At 45.5% G+C, this 11,774-nt stretch overlaps 1 pseudogene; it reads left to right on the top strand.

Annotated features, from left to right (window-relative positions):
• Positions 1-7,977: 7,977 nt before the first annotated feature.
• On the top strand, positions 7,978-10,959 carry LOC142451306 (pinin-like; annotated as a pseudogene).
• Positions 10,960-11,774: the final 815 nt, after the last annotated feature.

The raw sequence follows: 11,774 nt of genomic DNA, 5'->3' as shown, positions 1-11,774 counted from the left end.
TCATCCTTCAGCAACATTCTTGCTGCAGCCCAATTGGTCAGCTGCCCTCCTTGCTCATTCTCCCTTGAACTTGTTCTTCCTCCAACCATTCTCTGCACGCCCACCTCATCATTCACATCCCAAGCTTCAGTCTGGAGTCTGCCCTTTCCAAAGACCTTCTCAGAACTGGTCTCCTTCCTTAAGATTCAGCCTTTGGCACACTGCAAAATGCATCGTGGGCCTCGGCTGCGTTAGCCAGAGTCACGTGTCCTGTCTCCTCCGTGCCTTTGTCACTGCAATGTGTTGATCTTTGAAAGTCGGTACCTTTCCTTTTTCATATAATCTACCGTGTGACCATATCAGGCAAGAGTAAACAAGTTCAATAAGTGATCCACTGAAATAAGTTCCATTTAAATAATTAGTCCATGATAAGCAATTTCTAAAGTATATTCTCATACATATTTCAAAAGCCCAAGCTTTATCCTACATAAAACTCAGAAAAAACCCCAAACCCCAAAACCCAAGTTTACTGCCATTAAGTCAATGCTAAGACTACTCTTGTCTTTGCCTGTAACTGTTTTTAGATGAACCCTTTGGGAGTCATTGCTATGCTAAGCACATTGCCTTCCTTTGACAGTGGATACTTGTCCCAGTACTCAAAACACGTGTAACCACGATGCCAATGGCCACCCCGGATGTCCGGCATCTACAGTATTCCAGTTTCAGCCTCTTGTCTTTCTCCATACCCCAGAAGCTCTCCTTGGACTAACATCCTATCCCTGTAAATATAGAATGACTTCTTTTCAATAGAAAAGACGTCCCTAAAAATCAGAAGCTACTGACTTCGTGTGCAGAGAAACGAAAGCTCACACAAAGCTTCGTGGGAAACAGTGACGAAGACGGAGTTGGCAGCTGTGAGAGGAAAGTGAACCAAGAGAGCCTGACCACATCCACTGTTCCCTGGCACAGCTGGTCCGCGAACCCTTGCCATGAGTAAGGCAACACAACGCTAGCCCAATGAATCAAAGGAATCGCCAGCCCCCTCCAAGGTTTAGACACTTACCTTCAAACCACTTCCCATGGGTCTCGCATCCTTCTTGATAGGAGTTTTCCCTTCCTTACATCCTTTCACTGGGTAGAAAAACTGATGAGCAGTGAAATTGATAAGACAGGATCTTAGAAGACGGAGACGAGGAAGCGGCCTGGGTGGATGGATCTCGCAATGAAGGCTGGTGTGAGAATGAGAAAACAACTGGTGTTAAAAGCTCTGCTTGCTGCTGCCCTTCGAATGGTTATAAATGCCTGGCAGGCAGGTCTGTGCGCTGTGCTTCCTATAATCCCTCACAGCACTGCACTCGGAGCCTTGCAAATGGAACATTCTCCTACTGAATGAATTAATATTATCATCACCACCGGGATTGGATTTCCAGATCATGTTTCCTAGCTAAACACAACGAGACACAATCTTGTTAAGATAATATCAAGGTGGGGGAAATATTTATGGCAGAGCTGAATTTTTCTATTTCTTTAAGATCAAGATTACTATGTACTGTAATAGGCTGAAATCAGATTAGAAAAATTCCCTGACATAAGTAAGGGTTCACGTTACAGTTTTTTTTTTTTTAAAGACAGAATGTTCACTAAGATCCATAGACAGTTACAGAGATGTATGCCGTTGATTGCGGCTGCCAGAAGATTCTGATGTTTCCTGATGGCACTTTATGTAAAAGCTGAACTTTAAAGGAAATTGAGAATTCATTTTAGACTTAATTTTGTGCATTCAATATTAGTGGAGAAGTACCCAGTAGTGATACAAAGAGCCTGCTAACAGCAGCTACCTAGGGTGACACAAACTCTACTGTATTATGCAGTTGTTCTTTTGCATATTTCATTTACTCATGGGAAAATATTATAATTTGTAATTTCCATATTGCAAGATGATTGTACACTCTCCAATGATTACTCCCTCTGTTTGGAATCTGTCAATTTTTGCACAATTTAATAAGACAATTTGACTTCCAAAATGCCAGAAATTCTCAGAGGGCTGCATTTCAATTGAAAATTGAAAAGACTATAGTTATTTCTCAGGAATACAAACTCAGCATTACCATTTGTTGAAGTACCTCTTCCTTCCGGTTCCCCTCCCCGAAGCTAGCTATGTGATTTCATCTTGCTACAATTTTCAAGAATGCAATCTTAAACATTATTCTAATGCCCAAATTAAAAAATGTGGGGGATGCAGCTATTTTAAGTTTGCTATCTGTTATCATTGTATTATATGTGCACATCGATGTACGGGGAGGTTAAATGCAGCGACTCTCTTGAAAAGAGTGAAAACCATTTCCCTAGCCTTTAATATACTAGCGAGATAAAGCTTTTAAAAATCATTCAGTGAAAGAAAGTCTACTCAAGCCTTGTTTGTTTTCTACATGTAACAGTGTCTCCTCAGCTCCAACGTAAGCTCCGATATTCAAATGTTGTGATACGGCTTCCTCATAGGTTCATTAAATGTTTTAGAAATGTTAAGTTGTAAATTAGATAGGTGAACGTGTATACAGCAAATCATCAATTTTTACTGAACATATTTGGTGCCAACTCTGTGATTCCAATCCCTTCAATGTGTCATCATTCATCCCACCTTCTCCTGGTGCTGCCTTACCTTGCTTCCCTAACTCTGCACGTTGCCCTTGGGTAACTGTTACCCTTTGGCTGGTGAGTGATTGGTTATTCTACCCCAAGGTGAGCCCAGGTCCATGCTTCTAGAGTGACTCGGGCTCTTGTGGGTCCCACCAGTCTCTGTTACACAAGGAAGCCTGGTCTTTCTTTTTCTTTTTTTATTTGAGAAATTCTAAGTTTATTTCTGCAGGCGCTGACAAGGGAAAAAAAATACTGAAAACAAACAAAACTGTAGGTTCTCGTACTTCTGAACCACTTCAAAGATTCTGTGAGGAAAAGGGGAGAAAATGGCGACCAGATAGGACTCATCCCTCCGGAGCTCCTGCTGCCAGACTAGAAAAGTGGGAGGTAAGGCAAAGGAAACGGGGAGGTGGAGTCCTGAAATTAGAACTAGGAGACCAGCGTTTCTCCTGAACCCCTTTTTGCGTGGGATTTCCACTCACAAAGCAAACCAAGAACGCTTTAAAGTGCTCTAGCTTTGTGCAAGCCCGCAGGCGCCCGGCTGTGCCCTTGCCCAGAGCAGTGATTCCTGCAGGCAGACGCCCGACAGAAATCCTAGACACGAGGGGAACTTCACTCCGGAGCTCTCCGCATAGTTGGCTGCCTTGAGCCCATGGCCAGGGGAGTGGTGGCCATAGTCATAATTTAGAGTAAAAGAAAAAATATAGTATTACCTTAGATCGTGGTGTGGGAGAATATAAGTGGAAAGTTGGGAGTCCAGGGAACAAATTTAGTTCTAATTGGCCGAGAAGGAAGCAACCCCCCCTAATAAGCTGGATCTCCCCTTCTCGGGGCCAGCCGGACAGCCTCCAAATCAGAGCACATCACAAGCAAAAAAAGAAAGAAAGAAAGAAAAGGTGGGGGATGAAGTATATATTATTGGTTTAAAACTCAAACCCAAATCTGGCTGCTCAGCTCCAAGGAGCACATATAGGCAGAGGTCCAGAACATAAATCAGCATAAGAAGCAACCTAGCTAAGGAATGTCAGAACTCAGCTACAGGGTCTGGAGGCTTTTAGCATAACAAAGACCCACTGTAGTAATAGTCAGCTTTAAAGAGCAAGGAGCTGCAGCCCAGGGACTAAGAGAGGCTGTTACATTTCAGTATCCTCTAGCTGGCCAGGGAGATAAAAACATAAATAATAAAATCCTCAGGCTCATTGGGTTTGCTTTTTAACTTTTTTGTCTCCTCTTTGCCTCTTTCTTGGTCTCTCACATTCTACTGCTAACCTCCAGACCACTCCCCTTAGACTAAGGCATTTACACCTGTGCCACACCCAGCTAGGTGAGCTCCACCCCGTGTAGCTAGCTAGGTAGGGGAAAAGCCCTGCTGACTCCCACCAGGGGATACGCTGTTCAACTTCTTACTGGGCAATTCCTGCCTGTGTGCCTGGGGGCATAAGGCAGCTCGGCCAACACTCCTCAATGCTCCAAGCTGCTGCAGAAACCTCTGCCCAACCTCCACAATAGCAAAGCAGGCAACCCTTCTGGGTCACTCCCCTGAGAGGGAAACCACAGGAGGATAAAGTGGTAGATTAATTCCATAGAGAAATAAGCTATAGACAGTTTGAAGAACCACTCCTACAAGTCTCCCAGAGAGAGCCAGTGCTCTTCGACTCCCAGGAAAATGGCACCTGGCTCATCTAAAACAACACAACACAAACAGCCATCAGCCCCAAGGACCTCAACAAAAAAATGGGAGAAACAAAAGGCAATACCAGAAGATGTCCTGAACATAATGAAGCAGACAGAAAGGAATTTTCAGAATGCTACTTGGCATCATAGAGGATATGAGGGAAACAATACAGAAAAATGATGAAATGATGGAAGAGGTAAAAGCCATCAATCAAAGAGAAATACAGGAGCTTAGGGAGGAGCTTACAAACACCAGTAGCACACTCATGGACCTCGAGAAGCGACTGGAGGAAGCTGAGAACTGCATCAGTGACTTGGAGGACAGCCAAGCAGACTTGAACAAACATGAACAAAAAGCTAATAAGATCATCAGAGAAGCTGAAGAAAACTTAAGAGCTATGTCTGATGCTATGAAGCAGAACAACATTAGAATTGTTGGCTTACCGGAGGAAGACACAACAAAGAAGTCATCTGCAATAATAGTGAGAGAATTCCTGGAGGAAAGCTTCCCCAGCTTAGTGAATGAAAACCAGGCAACCATTCAGGAGGCTGAAAGAACCCCAGCAAGACTGAATCCCAAGAAGTCACCAAGGCACATAATAGTTAAATTATCCAACTTTGAGGAAAAGGAGAAAATCATGAGAGCAGCTAGAGAAAACAAGCAATCACATATAAAGGTTCCCAAATAAGAATAAGCTCAGACCTATTAGCAGAAACTATGAAGAAAAGGAGCGAGTAGAGTAACATATTCAAAAAATTGAAATAAAAACAATACAAACCCAAGAACACTCTACCCAGCCAAATTATCAATCAAGATAGATGGAGAAGTAAGAGTCTTCCCAGACCAGGAAAAAACTCAAAGAATACTTTCAAAGAAACTCAGCCCAACAAAAGATCCTTGCCAACCCAGTATGGGCAGAAGAACAACACTCACCAAGCATAAATAAAAGACCACCACATAGAACAACCTCACCCAGAGAGCAAAAAAGAGAAAACAGACCTAAAGATAGCATTGACTTAAAGATAGAAAGACTTGAAAAGCTCCTGAGGTAAGCGTAAAAAAAAAAAAGAAAGAAAGAAAGGTAAATGGGATACAGGGAAAAGCTATGGTATACAAATATTCCTGGGGTGAGGACCAGGTAATATGGCAGGGACCAGACCAAATACAGGGATACACATGGTAGACAACTAAAAAGGAAGGTGGGGAAAGGAAAAAAATAATAGTAATAAAAAAGAAAAGGGTAGAGGGGGCACAGGGTACTAACCCACCCAATGAGGGGGGGTATTGTTTGTGTCTCCACAGGGAAAGAGGGACCAGACTTCAACCCGATGCTCCAAGATGTGAAAGCAACATGCTGGTATGGAGTAGGGAACTAGTGGAGAGGTCTAGGGGACCAGCCTCAACCCCAACTACTAAAGGGACATCTGCCCTCCCCTCAGAATAATTTATTTCAAAGGACTGCACTGAATCTACAGCTCCAGAAGAGGGACATATCTGATTAGAGCACACGGGAGCAGAGGAGGAGAGAGTAGAGTACATCATGGCCTCCCAGGCCAGGAGGTCGATGTTCCCAATTAGAGCAGCCAGTCGACAGAGAGGACCACATGGCCGGCCCCACTATGAGACACGATGTCCCTCACTGACCCATAGCCCTACAGGCGACAGCACTGGAGACACAGTGAGGGAATTGCACCCGATCGGATCCGCCACACCGAGGCAAATCATTAAGGGGGTGCAACAGAACAGCAAGGGAATGGAGCAGTGAGGTCCCCAGGGAAAGCTGAAGGTGGACTTTGGGGCCAGGGCATGGTGCCCAAACAGACTGGAATGGAAAACACTCTTAACGGCCAACAAACAATCTTTGAACTAACTACAAGCTTTTCTTTTTTGTTGTTTTTGTCATTGGTTTGTTGTTGTTTTGTTGTATATGGTTGTTTGGTTGTGCTCTGTCTTGTTTGGGTGCATGTTACTATCTCCGCAGGTTTGTCTAAATAAGATAGACTGGATGAACAATTGGATGAGAAAACAACAGGACTGATAGTTCTGTGGGGACATGGGAGATGGGGAGGTGGGGGGAAAGGTAGTGGTGTTAATAAACCCAGGGGCAAGGGAACAACAAGCGACCCAAATCTGGTGTGGGAGGCCTGGTTGGGCATGATCAAAGGTAATGTAACTAAGAGGAATTGCAGAAACCCTGGTGGGGACTGAGCATGATAGTGGGACAGAAGGGAAGTCAAAGGAAATAGAGGAAAGAGCTGGGAGGCAAAGGACATTTATAGAGGTCTAGATAAAGACATGTACATATGCAAATATATTTATACATGAGGATGGGGAAATAGATCTATGTGCCTATATTTATAAGGCTAGTATTAAGGTAGCAGAGGGACATTGGACCTCCACTCAAGTACTTTCTCAATACAAGAATACTTTCTTCTATTAAACTGGCATTCTAGGATGTTCACCTTCCCGACACAACCACTGAAGACAAAGCGGGTGAACAACTAAATATGTTGAAGAAAGCTGATGGTGCCTGGCTATCAAAAGATAGTGTCTGGGGCCTTAAAGGCTTGAAGGTAAACAAGCGACCATCTAGCTCATAAGCAACGAAGCCCACATGGAAGAAGCACAACAGTCTGTGTGATCACAAGGTGTCAAGGGATCAGGTACCAGGCATCATCAGAACAAAAATCTTACCATAGTGAATGAGCAGGGGAGTGCGGAGTGGAGACCCAAAACCCCCCGCCCCCTGCCTCCAACATGAATCAAGTCCTATCTTGCAAGCCTGACTAGACCAAAGGAGGTACACTGGTACAGATGGGAAATGGAAACACAGGGAAGCCAGGGTGGATGATCCCCTCAGGACCAGTGGTGTGAGTGACGATACCAGGAGGGTGAAAGGAGGGTGGGTTGGAAAGGGGGAACCTATTTCAAGGATCTGCATGTGACCTCCTCCCTGGGGGACATACAACACAAAAGTGGGGGAAGGGATACGTGGGACAGAGCAAGATATGACAAAATAATAATTTATAAATTATCAGGGGTTCATGAGGGAGCACGAAGTCAGGAGGGAGGGGAAAAATGAGGACCTGATGCCAGGGGCTTGGGTGGAGAGCAAATGTTTGAGAATGATGAGGGCAACAATTGTACAAATGTGCTCTACACAATTGATGTATGTATGGATTGTGATAAGAGTTGCATGAGCCCCAATAAAAAGATTTATTAAATTTAAACCAAAAAAATTAAAATGATTAAAAATAAATAAATAAAGGATACCTGGAGAGAGAAAAAAGATTCTGTGAAAATCTGACAGTTTATAACCCCAAACTTTTTGGCAAATTTGGGGGGGAAATGATTAACAAGCCCAGGAGATAATTATCAAGTTTTACAATGATCAGGACGCTAAACAATGGGAGCAGCTCCAGAGGGAAACAAACATTTCCCCAGGGAATTATCAGACCACCAGCTGATATCTGTATTCCTCCAGAGGCTGTCTGAACTCAGCTGACTCGGTTGCATATCTAAATGGTCTCTTTGCTTGCCTCTGCTTGTTGAGAACATCCTTACTGAGTCTAGAAGGAATTTGAATATTTTCCTGCCCTATCCTTTCGCCGTTACTTTCCGCGTTTCTTATTTTAAGAGATTCGCTTTAGAGATAGAGCAGTCTTGAAGCCTGCAACCGGGAGAAGATGGCGGGGGCAGTGAGAACTGTGCAGGAGCAGCTACAAAAGGCCAAAGAGTGCCTGGAGAACGTGGATGAGAATATTCGCAAGCTCACCCGGCGGGATCCAAATGAGGTGAGGCCCATTCAAGCCAGATTGCTAGCCCTTTCTGGTCCTGATGGAGCGAGAGGACGTGGTAGTTTATTGCTGAGGAGTGGATTCTCAGATAGTGGAGGAGGACCCCCAGCCAAACAGAGAGACCTCAAAGGGGCAGTCAGTAGGCTGGGCGGAGAGCGCCCGAGACGAGGAGAGAATCACGCCAAGAAAGCAACCCAGAGGATGAAGATGTTACAAAGCCAGCGTTGTCGTCTTCAGTTGTTGTTACCTCCAAAGAGCGAACACGCAGAGACCCCTTATCCAGGATCAAAATATGGATGAAAATCGACGGATATTTGGCTTGTTGATGGGCACACTTCAGAAATTTAAACAAGAATCCACTGTGGCCAATGAAAAGCAAAAGGGATGACAGGAAATTGAACAAACACTTGAAGTGCAGGCAGAAGAAGAGAGAAAACAGGTTGAAAATGAGAGGCGAGAATGCTTGAGGAGAGGCGTGCTAAATGGCGGCTTTTAGAGCAGAAAGTTGAGCGTGCGCAGCTGCAAGAAGAATAGAATGAGCCTAATGCCAAAATAATTGAATATATAAGAACTAAGACAAAGCCCCATTGGTTCTATCTTCCTGGAAGAATGTGTCCAGCTACCCAAAAACTAATAGAAGAGTCACAGAGAAAAACGAATGCTTTATTTGAAGGTAGACGCAGCAAATTTGCAGAACAAGTAAATAAAATGGGCGCTAAGCCTAGAAGAAAATCAACGGAGGAAAAAGAGCATCAGGTGGTGCGCAGTGAAGAAGAGAAGGCGGAACAAGAAGAGGGTAAGATGGCTCAGGTGAGGAAGAATTGGAGGAGACAGGTAATCAGCACAATGATTTAGAAATAGAGGAAGCAGGAGAGGAAGAGGAAAAGGAAGTAGGTATAGTTCATAGTGACCCAGAAAAAGAACAGCAGGAAGGAGAAGCAAAAGCAGGAAATGGAGGTTCAGGTGGAGGAAGAAACTGAGGCAAGGGAAAGTGGAAAAGAGCAGCATAATCGGCCTGAAGAAGTAATGGATGTGCTAGCGACGGCTGAAAATGTCAAAATTGTTGAGCAGGAGACAATGGAAACAAATCAGGTTCAAAGTACAGACCTTTCAGAAAATGAAACTAGCAAAGAAATGGAGCCAGAGATGGAGTTTGAAGTTGAACCAGATAAAGAATGTAAATCTCGTAAGCTCGCCCCGCGGTCCCATGGGTCTGTGTCTTGCTTCAACAGTGTTTGCAGGGAACAGATCCGTGGACTCCCTGCCTCCAACCCTCCGCCACGCAACAGGTTTCTTTGCAGAAGTAACTTGGGGACCATCTTCTCGGCCAGCCCCTCCTCTGGGGACGAGCGAACACTTTTATTTGGCGTGTGGTGGCCTCCAAACCGAGGCATCAGGAGCTCTCAGATCCGTCAGGATTATTCTGCCGACGCGGAGGCCAGCGTCCACCGTCTGGTCAACCTGCACCTGCAGGCCTCTGACACCTACCTCTCTCTGGGCTGCTTTCTCGACCGCAACGATGTGGCCTTGGAAGGCGGGGGGCACTTCTTCAGCGAGCTGGCGAAGGAGCAGCGCGAGGGGGCCGAGCGTCTCTTGAAGCTGCAGAACCAGCGCGGCGGCCGCGCCCTCTTCCAGGATGTGCAGAAGCCGTCTCAAGATGAGTGGGGTCGAACCCTGGACGCCATGGAAGCTGCCCTAGCCCTGGAGAAAAAACTCAACCAGGCTCTTCTGGACCTGCATGCTGTGGGGTCCACTCACACCGACCCTCATCTCTGTGACTTTCTGGAGAACCACTTCCTGGACAAGGAGGTGAAACTCCTCAAGAAGATGGGCGACCACCTGACCAACCTCCGCAGGCTGGCCAGCCCCCAGGCCGGGCTGGGCGAGTATCTCTTCGAGAGGCTCACTCTCAAAGAAGACTAGGAACCTGGGGCGCCGAGCCACCTGCCAGGGGCCCTCTGCCTCCCCACTGCCAGCCTGTGCCCCTCTGCCTGAACCCCTCCTGTGCCAGCCAGTCTCAGCGCCACCGCCCTGGAGCCCCTCCCCCAGCTGGGGACCAAGTGGAAACAATAAAGCTTCCTTTTGCAGCAAAAAAAAAAAAAAGAATGTAAATCTCTTTCTCCTTTGAAAGAGAATAATGCTAGTGTTGTAGAAATGGAAAAGGGGCCTGAGGGAAATGGAGAGGAATCTGAGCCCCAACCAGAGCCAACCTCTCAACCTCCGCCCCAAATCCAATCTCAGTCCCAATCCCAACCCCAGCCAGTACTTCAGGCCCCACCTCTTCCTCAGCCTGAGGCTTTGCAATTGGCTGTTTCACAGCCACCCACTGAGGTTATCCAGGATCAAGGGCATTCACTACCCGAGAGGAAGGAGTTTCCTGTAGAATCGCAAAGGCAAAACCAAGAGTAGGAGCAGAAGCAGAGGTCGGGCTCGAAATAAATCTAGCAAGAGTAGCAGCAGCAGCAGCAGCAGCAGCAGCAGCAGCAGCAGCAGCAGCAGCAGCAGCAGCAGCAGCAGCAGCAGCAGCAGTTCTAGCAGCCGTTCAAGCAGCAGCAGCAGTCGTCGAAGTAGCTCCGGTAGTAGCTCGAGTACAAGTGGCAGCAGCAGCAGAGACAGAAGCAGCAGCACAAGTCGTAGTGAGAGTAGAAGTCGGAGTAGGGGCAGGGGACATAGTAGGGATAGGAAGCACAGAAGGAGCGTGCGTCAAAAGCGAAGGGATCCGTCGGGACTAGAAAGAAGGCACAAATCTCAAAGGAGGAGACTTCTCGGTCCGGCAGGAAAAAGGCTATGTCAGAGAGCAGTTGATCAGGCAAAAGAGCTTCAAGAAGTGACAGAGACAGAAAATCAGACAGGAAAGATGAAAGGCGTTAATGGAAGAGGAGGGGGGGGGGGGCTCTCTTAGCCTAAACTTGCAGCAGCAGATTTCTTGATGAGTAAAAGGATTACCTTTTCTTATAAGGAGGATGCTGCCTTTAAGAATGGCATACTGTAAAAAAAAATTTTGGAAAATACAGACTTTGTTTACCAGACATTCTTGTACATTTTGCATAATTTTGTAAGCATTATTTATCAAAATTATGTCAGATCCTGTCATCTTGCTGACTGTTGGTGACCCACCCTGATGTTTGCTGCCTGTGGCCAGACTACCTGCATTGCCCTATAGAAGACTCAGCTTTCTGCTTCCTTGACCTTGGACCCAGCAGCCCTAGTAGGTTGAAAGACTTCCAGTATATTAACTGTTCCACGGAAGTGAGTTGAACTGAGCCCTCTGTACTGCTGTGTGGACTAATTAACTGTTACATTCCTTTGTGCTGTATATCTATCTATCTATCTATCTATCTATCTATCTATCTATCTATCTATCTTTACCTAAAAATCATAAGCGTCCTGGTTTTGTCTCTCTAGAGAACTCTGTCTAAGACACCCATATTGGATATCGGATAATGATTCATTCATTTCTGTAAGCACTGAAAGACATAATAAATATGAAGAGTCTACCTATCACCTGGTGACTTCTCCATAATTGTTAGCTCACATGATCTTCACTGTCTGTTTTAATCTGTGCTGCAACAGATTTTGTTACCAGAAAGTGGAGTCTGAACTGTTTTTAGTAAGATGTGTTGCCCTGGTAGATATGACTGATTGAATGGAATATGTTTAGGCTAAAAATAGACCCAATGGGATGA

This window comes from Tenrec ecaudatus, chromosome 6, assembly GCF_050624435.1.
Source record: "Tenrec ecaudatus isolate mTenEca1 chromosome 6, mTenEca1.hap1, whole genome shotgun sequence".
In the NCBI taxonomy this organism is placed as follows: Eukaryota; Metazoa; Chordata; class Mammalia; order Afrosoricida; family Tenrecidae; genus Tenrec; species Tenrec ecaudatus.
Note: the sequence above shows the minus strand (reverse complement) of the source record. Positions and strands in the feature narration are given on the sequence as shown.